We start from the raw sequence: 10,134 nt of genomic DNA on the forward strand, positions 1-10,134 counted from the left end.
GTGGACCATCTCTAGAAGTCTTGGCGCTTCAGAATCGACTCACATCCGTAGCATCGATTGCATTTATTTTCAAGCGCTAAATTGATAGTCCTGTGTGTCCGAATTCATGTATGTTCCTCCTTTCTTCTTTCACTCTCCTCTTCAGTTTTTCTCTCTATGTTTTTTTTTTGTCTGCTCCTTCTATTTCCGATATTTTTTTTTTGCCTCACGTATTTATTTTTCCTCCCAAACATCTTTTTTTTTCTTTTGTCTTCCTTTCTTTTCTTCGCTATCACCATCCCTTCGATTCCCATTCCCTCATGAAAACTTGGTTTGAGATGTCCCCGGAGGCTCACTTGAGAGCATGGTGCATGAGACAATCATCGCGTACTATACACTCCATATTCTGCTTTTTCCTTCTCGACGATGTTAATTGAGAAGGAAACGAAAAACTTGTACGATGATGACGCCAAGTATCGTAACGTTGTTTAAGAATTGTGTTCCCTAAAACCATTGTTGTTTGTCGGCATTCGATTACCCAGTACTTTAGATGGCTGTTGTCGAAATTTGTGTATGGTTATTAAAGCTTGGTTGCCACCTTCAGGATCTTACTAAGTTTCAACTTGGGCTTGTTGGTACGTTAGAACGAGTAGTATTGCGTGTAGGATTGAACAAAGGACGGAACACAAATACACGCTCAGAGCGCGAACTGAACAGTTAGCTTATGGACGAGAACAACAGAACCCTATTGCAAGCATTTCTATGAGCACAGTGCACATTGCAACAGAGTTATCAACATGAAGCGTGGAACAGCGATTCAAATTCAAAGTACAAAACCAATGTCGTACTCTTGATGATTTAGCATCAATAACGTGCATGAGAGCGGGGCAAAATAATCACAAGCAACAGTACCATGCACACGTCGTAGCCCTCACGTCGGCTAGTTCTTTCTTAGGTAAGAACATGCAAGCTGTCCTTGTCCTTGGTACTTGCAGGAGCACCAAGGCATTCATAAATCACTAGGTCGTTGAAAAAAGCTGTCACCCCGAACGATTACACAAGTTCCAGCACCATCATTATCATCATCAGCCCGACTACTGCAGGACAAAGGCTTCTCCCATGATCCGCCAGTCAACTCCGTCGTGTTCTTGCTGCTGCCATTTTGTACCCGCAAATGTCCTAATCTCATTTAACTTTCTGTCTCCCCATAACTCACTTGCATTCACTGGGAATCCAGTCAGTCATCCTTAATGATCAGAGGTTATTCTACCTATGTGCTACATGCACGGCCCATGTTCATTTGTTCAAACCCCAGTTTGTTCCCTGATCCACCCTGCTCTCGTCTTATCTCTTAAGGTTACACCTACCATTTTTCTTTCCATTGCTCGCTGCGTCATCCTCAATTTAAGCTGAACCCTCTGTGGAAGTCTCCAGGTTTCTGCTCCGTAGCTAAGTACCGGCAAGACGCAGCTGTTATATACCTCCCTCTTGAGGGATAGTGGCAATGTATCAGTCATGATTTGGAGTGCTTGCCGAATGTGCTCTGCCCCATTCTTATTCTTCTAGTTACTTCAATCTCGAGGCTTGACTCCGCGGTTTTTGCCTGTCCTTAGTAGACGTATAGTCTATTACAACTTCAAGTGTACTATTACCTATCTCGAAGCACTATTCTATTCTGAAGTTGTACATTACTTTCGTTTTCTGCAGATTAATTTTAAGACCTATCTTTCTGCTCTACTTGTCTAATTCAGCTCTCATGAGTTAGTTTCGATGCATAATTCAATCAAGTTGCATGTGACAATCTCCTGACTTATGCTTCTGTTAACACTGCACGGAGTAACAAAGACACACTTAACATGGAACATTTAGATAACCAATGGAGGGGCACTAACTTGAAAGAGAATTTTGTTAGAATAAAGTTATATATGCTCATACTAAAAAAGAAACTCTGCGAGTTTGCAGCAGTTCATAATGAGCAGGCTACAATGCTAAACAGATGAGGATTTGGGAAAAAATCGTCACAGCATCAGGGTTATGTTATGGCCCTCTTTTTCGAAGTCCTCACCTTTTTGGTGCTGTAGCCTGTCAATTGTAAAATATTGTCATAGATGAATGTCCCTAAATTTCTGGAATGAATTCTGGAATGTCTATGAATGTGTGAAAATTGCCCAACTTTTTTTTTTCCAAGACACTCAATATTTTGTTGCAGGAATAAAGGTCATGTGTAATTTGTACATTTTTAATAAGTCATAATATAGTGTGGAATTGAACATATTTTTATTCTGAAGTCAGTTGTGTTGTATTTTACCATCACAAGAATCAAATCTAAGGCTGAAAGTACACACACAATTTACAGTTAGTTGTGTAATCGTTCTTTTTTTTTTATACAAGTACCTGCATACCTGCAGCGCCACAAGGGCATTATTGCACAGGGGTAACACGAGAAGAAATAATCAAATACAAAATACATGTTTACACAAATACAAAGATCAAAAATGAGCTAATAACAAAGCGTTGTATGCATTAAAGAAAACTGGCAAGACATAGTTCAGGCACAGTCTTGCCAAGAGAAGAAAAGAAAATTAAAAGACGGCAAAAGCAAGAGGACAGCTAGTTTATAGCTCACAGAAAATTTGAATGTAAAAACGATTGGAACTGGGATAATGTTTTGCAATCACCTACACCCTAACAAACTCTGTTGCAATGCATTGAGGTGTGCAGAAAAAATTAATATTAAAACACATTAGTGCAAAATCGTGTTTCAAGTACCTTACAGTCATGATCACAATACGTAGAGTTAAACTGAGGGGGAAAAATGTACAAGTTTTTGTTAATACCTGTGAGATCTGAGTAAATCCGTTATAGAAGTTCTAATTTCATAGCCGCATTGGGATAGGGTTTTGAGCAAATAAATATTATACCTTTTTTACATAACTACTGAAAGAAATGTGGCATGTCAAACAACTTGTCAGACATGATATGACCTTCAGGGAAGTGATCTTCTGCATCAATATGCAGTAAAATTAAATGAAGGAATTTCAAATGTTCAAGAAGTTCAGTTCATTAAGAGATTGATCTCTTGCTGTTTCTTGACCGCAAGGTGACAGAACTGATAAAACCAAGCTGTGTCCACAAATGTACACACTGTGGCACACATAAAAGTCGTATGTCATGTTATTTTAAAAATATACCTTATCCTAGGAGAATGCAGACTTTTTTTTTCATGCTTGTATGAACTAGCCAGCCCAGCAACACATTTTTCTTTAATAGCATGGTGAATGCATGCAGGATATATTCTTCTTAATTTCAGCTGTGTCACAATCTTATAATGATTGATACTACTTTATAACTATGTACAGCTGTAATTTTTCCCTAGTCTTTTCTGCCCTTACCCCTTTAATCATTGCAGAGTAGCCAACGAACCTCGTTAACCTTTCCGCCCTCTATTTTTCTCATTTTGTCTCTTCTTATGCACAAGCTTATTCTGCATCAACCTTAGTCAGTATGCAAAGCATGTGTACCAGTGCCTGAATGTGCTCTCAGGTAAAGTGAAGGGAACAAGCCATCGCATTGAGCCTAAATTTGCTGTATATTTATTTTTTTATTATATTTATTGCAGTTTTGTTAGTTCATAGTGACAAAAGGAGCAGAGTGGCCTTCTGCTATGTATGATTCTGCTATGTATGTAAGCAAGGACATGAGAGTTTGTCACATTTTGCATTGTGCTCTCAAGAATACAGAAATACATATTATGTATCTGAAAAGTATCTCATTCACCAGACACATTCACTGTAGTGAGAATGCATCCCTTTTATGGGCATCCTCTGGGCAAATAGAGATGAAAGTTTTCAAAATACCTTTTGCAGGAATCCCAACAACAGAAGGTGCATACACATGACTGAAGACATTTTATTGCCCTTGCCCTTGGTTTCTAGAAAATGGCTGGAGCAAAAGTTAATAGCATGTGTGCCCATCATCACCCGACTCTATGCACGCTTTTTTCCTCCCTCAGAAAGGGAAATCAGGATGAATATCTCGGGCATATTGCCTAGAGTCATTTTGACGCTACCCCGCTAAAGTGGCAGCAAAAGTGAAGCGCAATTGACTGTTTGCGAAACCCTGCAAGCATGTTCTGCAGAAGGACTTGTTCTTAAACTAACTAGCTGGTACTTGCTCATTATCATGGTGAAGCACAAACTGGACACACAGAAAGAAGCCTGTGGTGTGTCTTTCTGAGTGTCAATTTGTGCTTTTGCATTACACCATGATTATTACCTGCAAGCATTCTTCTTCCGACTACTCAAATGTTGACGCGAAGGTTGATATCATGATTGACAGTTAGTTGTACTAGCCTGTTTCTGCTCTACCCTAGCCTAGGCACATACCCAACGTAAGGGTCCACATAGCAGAAGCAGAAATGGGAGATTACCATGTGGATGTCTTTCCTGTTTTGTGCCCACTACGTACTTCAGGCTGGAGAAAAACCTTTAGTAGTGCACAAATGTTTTCGTATGTGAAAGTATATCTTAATAGACCACCCCTCAAGCCCGGTTTTTTGTGAATGGGTGACAGACTGTGATTGGTGAACGAGCAGTAGTGTCCTGGCATACCTTATTTACTTTGCATACTACATCACTGCTTTGTACTGGCTAATATTGATCTAAATAGGGCCAAATTACTGCAGTTATTGACTCCATCATGGCTAATGTAGGCCCTCTACAGCCGATGTTGTATTTATTCGATCTCAATACAATGATGCTCTTGCATTTAGTACGTCAAAATCAAACTAAATTGTTTAGAAGATTTGCTTGTTGGGCAAGTTCGTACATACTTAGTAAACTACAATAGCCACAAAACGGCGAAATCGGAAAAAGCTGAGCAGTAGAAACAGAGACAGAGAGAAGAGACGTGACACTAGCAACTGATATTTATTTTGGGACAACCTTCTTCTCAAGTTCATACAACCCATGGTAGATAACAAACCAAAAACACCCGGCAAGCTGATCCAAGCAAATCACCTTTGGACTGAAAACAAACATTCTTTCCTGGTTAGATGAACTGAGGCTGCGCTAACACATTTGTCAGGACCCAGTTTCCAGATATGAAATGCCTCAATAATTTTCCGTTCACGTTCATACTTAACAGAGAGGAAACAAATGACACACCCTGCTCGTCTTTAACTAGAGTCAAAAGACTCTAGGGGGGGGGTCCCTCCAGCAGCATCCGTGACCTTTGATTTTACGAGCACAGTTGTCGCTGGTGCGCGCGTCATCTTGCTGTGAGCACGAAAATGTGTGAAGAGTGTTCTTATAGCTGCCATACTCTCTTAAAACTTCGTTTTGTAGATTTGCGTGAGATAGGACCCTAAAGAGTGAGCTGCTAGCCTCACTCTGTATAACATTTCAATTAATTGAAATGTTATATCGCATTCATAGTTTCACCTTTGTAGTGAAACTGACTTTTCTTTTTTTTTGGTTGACTGACGACAACACCGATTGTTCTAATGACGTAAAGGAGGCGTGAAAGCACTTGTTTATTTGAGGCTCACTTCCCGGCTCAATTTATGCACACTGGCTAGTTCATGCGATCCGTCGATTCAGAAATCGAGATGCGCGAGGAGCTTTTGGATTTGCTTTTGGGTGAGTTGGGAGGGAAGAGACAGATGGGCGCCAAGTGAGCCGTTGTACGTTCGTGAGTATCAGACACACTTTACGTGAATATTTGGGTTGACTTTACGATAGGGATGCTGAAGAACATTGCGCAGTGTGATCAAGAGGCATCTGCTTTTTTGTGAAATATGAAAAAAAAATTTTCACGGACGAATCATGACTTGCGTGAATAGGCTGTTTTTAGCACGCAGTGACGATACGTGTTGTCCATTGGCCATGGTGACTACACTACAGTACCCGGAGTGACTCACAAACGAGAAAAAAAGTCACTTTTCTACGCGTTATCACTAGTTTTATAATAAATATGAGAGGCTTATTGACGGCATGCTGCTAAACTTTCAAGAACAGAGACACACACACACAGCGGCACAGATACTTAGGTTAGCAGATACTTAGCACAGATATTAGGTTAACTATAGCTCAGGCCGACCTCTCTACTTTTCTGTAAATAAATTCTTTCTCTCTCTCTCTAGGTTAGTAGCGGCATTATAAAAAAAGCGCTATGTAGTTTTGTTTGTTGTGACCAAAAATAATTTTGAGCCATAAACGGTCCAATGCCGTGTAAAAAGGCAGAATAGTGAACTTTGGCACAGTTGACGCAAGCTGTACTCGAATGCGCGCAGCAAGGCACAGGGATATAGAATTGTAGCAAATTGGCACAGATTGATCACCCCTGTACATGTGCCAGGTTTTTCCAACTTCATGGTCAACCTAACCTGTTGCACTTTACCATATAGGTCACCATGAGGAAGGCCTATAAAAATTTATCTAAAATTTTTTAGCCACACAATGCTTATAAAATCTTAAAAAAAACAGCCTCTACAACCCTGCAAAATTACATCATTCACTACTTATTATCCTAAAGTGACCATATTTCAAAAACTCGTAAAGTGGGAGCTTGTGGGGGCGCGGAATTGTTTTAGGTTTGGAGTAAGTCTGCATAGTGTACGTGAAAACTCTGGCGTGTGTGCAACACCATAATTGAGCAAGCCCCTCTACCGTACACAGAAGGTGCGAGTTAAAGTGAAAACATAAAATGGAGAAAGCAGAGCAAAGAACTGTGATGGAGAGCGGTGGGGAAGGAAGTTTGAGCATGAGGTGGGAGAGAGTAAACCCTTACAAAACGAGGAGTGCTGCGGCAAGGACTCGGGAAAGAGTCCTTGCCTAATATTTATTATTAATATATTAATATTTATTAGAAATATTAGTCCTTGCCTAATATTTCTTCTTCAATAAATCTCTTTGCTGATGATTGTGTTATTTATTGTGAAATTAATGACAGTAATGTCTCTTACCTTCACTAAACACTAATAAGTGCAAGCACATGCGCATTTCTCAGAATTCAAACGAACTTCCTACTTACCACATTAACAATGTTACTCTTGAAACAGTGTTCACTTATAAGTACCTCGACATTCACATTTCTTCTAACCTGTCCTGGAAAACTCATATTGATCATATCATAAATAAGGCCAACCACATGCTTGGGTATCATTGCAGAAACTTTTCTAATCCACCCAGTTCAATAAAATTACTGCTTTATAAAACATTGGTTCGCTCGAAATTAGAATATTCTGCATCTGTCTGGAGCCCTGGCATTGATTCACTCATTTCTGATCAGGAAGCTGTGCAAAACTGTGCCTGTCGTTTCATACTCTCTATCACCGAACAAGTAGTGTAACCGCTATGAAATCATGTTTATTCCTCTCTTTTCTCTCTCATTGCAGGTCTGTAGCTTCACTATGTCTCTTTCATAAAATTTGCTTTAATAACTAGCTAAAAAAACAAGTTATTCCCAAAACCCTCATATATATCAGCTCGCATTGATCACCGCAATAAAGTTGGAATTCCATCATGTCATACTAAATCTTTTCATGACTCATTCATACCCACAACTTGTGTCTGTTGGAATGGCCTTCCCCCCAACATCGCTGACATAACTTATATTAATTAGTTCTGTAAAACAATTACTATTTTGTGAATATATTTTTTGTTACTGTTTGTATAATTTTTTTTTATCAAAGCAACACTTCGCCCACGCCGTACAATTGCACCATATGAGGCCAAAGTTGCACAGCTACATCTGCCCTCACTGCAATGTGGCAGGCACTCTGGCGCACCTCCTACTGCAGTGCAAACTAAGTGTCCCAAGACTACAAGCAGCAGCACTAGATGCGGACCAATACTTCCTCAGTGAATCGTAGGAAGCTGCGATCTCCCAGCTGGGCCTGGTCGAGCAGCGTCAACTCGTCGCTCGAGCCCGGCGGCTGTCCAAGCCAGAGGGTTCCAGAAATAAAGGATCCTCCCACCTTCACTCACAAGCTTCATTCAATAAATGTTTTTCTCTCTCTCTCTCTATCAAAGTTGTTCTTTTGTACTCCCGCTGCAGCTACTTCTTTTTATTGTCTTGATGTGAGTTTTTACCATCCACTTTATAGTTTTTTTACTTCATGTTTTGATGTTTCTGTATTCTTATGTATCCCCACTCCCCTCTGTAATGCCTTCGGGCCCTGAGGGTACAATAGATAAATAAATAAATTTGCAAGATCAGATTCAACGATATGGTCCAAAGGTCAACGTCGTAACCTCTTGTACAGTAGTTGAGCGACCATTTATGGGAACCATATGGCTGCTTTGCTATGGGTGAGAGAATGAGAAAAACATAGAGAGCAAGATGAAAACACGCAAAATAATGAAAGACAAAAAGAGGAAGAAAGAGAAAGAACATCATAGCCATGTATAGGATATTATTCTCCCTGAAATTAGGTGGATTGCTCGTCTGGTGACCACTGGCTGAAGCACGCTTAGTGTGGACTGCTTCCTGCGTCGTCTGCTAGCCACCTAAGGCTTGCATTGTGTCCGTTTGTCAAGCGCATCCTAGAAGGGCAGTTTGTCTCACTCTATTAGTACAAGTTTAACTTCTTGCATGTTTGCCTAGCACAATTTACAGACATACTTTGCCTTGCTAGGGTGTATATGCACTGCAATAATATCAGTTCATGCACTTCCCGAGTGATGTGTGACCCTCCATTCACCACGATCATTTTGGTGTAGGTGCCCCTTAATGGTTGAAGCACATCGTAAAGTGCCCTTGTCGTCATCCAAAACATGAGGAGTATTAGATATTGTGTGAATGCAGTGTTACAGCGACTCAGTGATACACAAATTTCCATTTGTTAGATGTCTAACTGTGGTGTTGTTGCTTAAAAAATATGCAATGAGCTTTAATTGTGCTTGAGATATTCTTTTATTGTGGGGTCCAGGTCCCACTCCAGCGTAATATTTATCAAGTAAATTCTGACACTTCTGTACTTGAAATGTCCCTTAAAAAGAACAGAAAATGGAATGAAACGGAGGTGGTTAAACTTGAGTTATTGTGTGCAATTAGACCATTTGGCAAAATTGATATAGACACACCTGTGCGCTTAGGTTTGCGTTCACCTTAAAGAATCCAGATGGTCAAAATTAATCCAGATGGGATGCCTCACACATATGCTATAGTTTCCACAAAATGTCATCCTTTTTTTTTGGTACATTATCTCGCGCTTTTGTGGCATTGTTATGTAATGCCCAGGAGCAGTTATGTTTTCAGATAAATTGCGAGAAAATGCTGACTGTTTTTACTCTTCTTGTATAGTTCATTAGAAGAAAAATATGAATGACATTTTGTTTAAGGCATAACTTAATTAGTGATAATTGGAAATAATTAATTACTATTATATAGTATGTAAGTCACTGTACCTTCTTCATAACATGTCAAATTTCGAATAGCTGCTCATCGCGGCACCTATAGTAGCTTTTAGAAGCATTATTGAGGTACCATTTTAAATGTATCAAATATGATACAGTGGGCATTACAGTGTCAAAAAAATATACATTTGTGCTAAGAAATAAATGAACCTTTGTTTTATCACTGTCATGCGCAGATAATCAATCGAAGAAAGCTGTGTGCTGCACTGTAATGTTTTTATAATATTACAGGAGTAAGAACAAGCACGATAATGCACTGTCTACCATGTAGCTTTCTCGAACAAACTTGTCAATTGTCCTACATTCATTTCATGGAGAAGTCAATAAGAAAACAATGCAGATGCATATTCGCGATTATTTTTAACTCATTGCCAAAAACTATCACATTCCTTTTTTTTTTCTTTGTACCCAAGACCAACAAACATGAAGCAAATAATGAATTCAGTCACAACAGAGCAGTGCATAGTAGGCGGGACACAAGCTGTACACTTACAAATAAAAATACAAGAAATCCGACATAGGTTTAGTGTGAAAACACGGGCAGTTGCCAGGCACAAACATGCCTTTCAATGGCAGATTCTGTTTATCCCTAAAGTAACAGGAGTAATAGTAACATTCTGCGAGCTTTGTGTGTCCTTTTGGCAATGGACAACGTACGTATTACACGTAGGCTACAGTCAATGCATTTTATTCGCTGACAATCGACTCGCACTGCTAAAAAAAAGTGTCGCTGCAT

General features: G+C 39.6%; 1 protein-coding gene across 2 annotated transcripts in view; it reads left to right on the top strand.

Annotated features, from left to right (window-relative positions):
* The window catches only part of LOC119187546 (large ribosomal subunit protein eL14), a 223,761-nt gene that overhangs the window by 161,360 nt on the left and 52,267 nt on the right, over positions 1–10,134 (top strand). The window lies entirely within an intron of this gene.

The sequence above is a fragment of the Rhipicephalus microplus genome, chromosome X, assembly GCF_043290135.1.
Source record: "Rhipicephalus microplus isolate Deutch F79 chromosome X, USDA_Rmic, whole genome shotgun sequence".
Classification (NCBI taxonomy): Eukaryota; Metazoa; Arthropoda; class Arachnida; order Ixodida; family Ixodidae; genus Rhipicephalus; species Rhipicephalus microplus.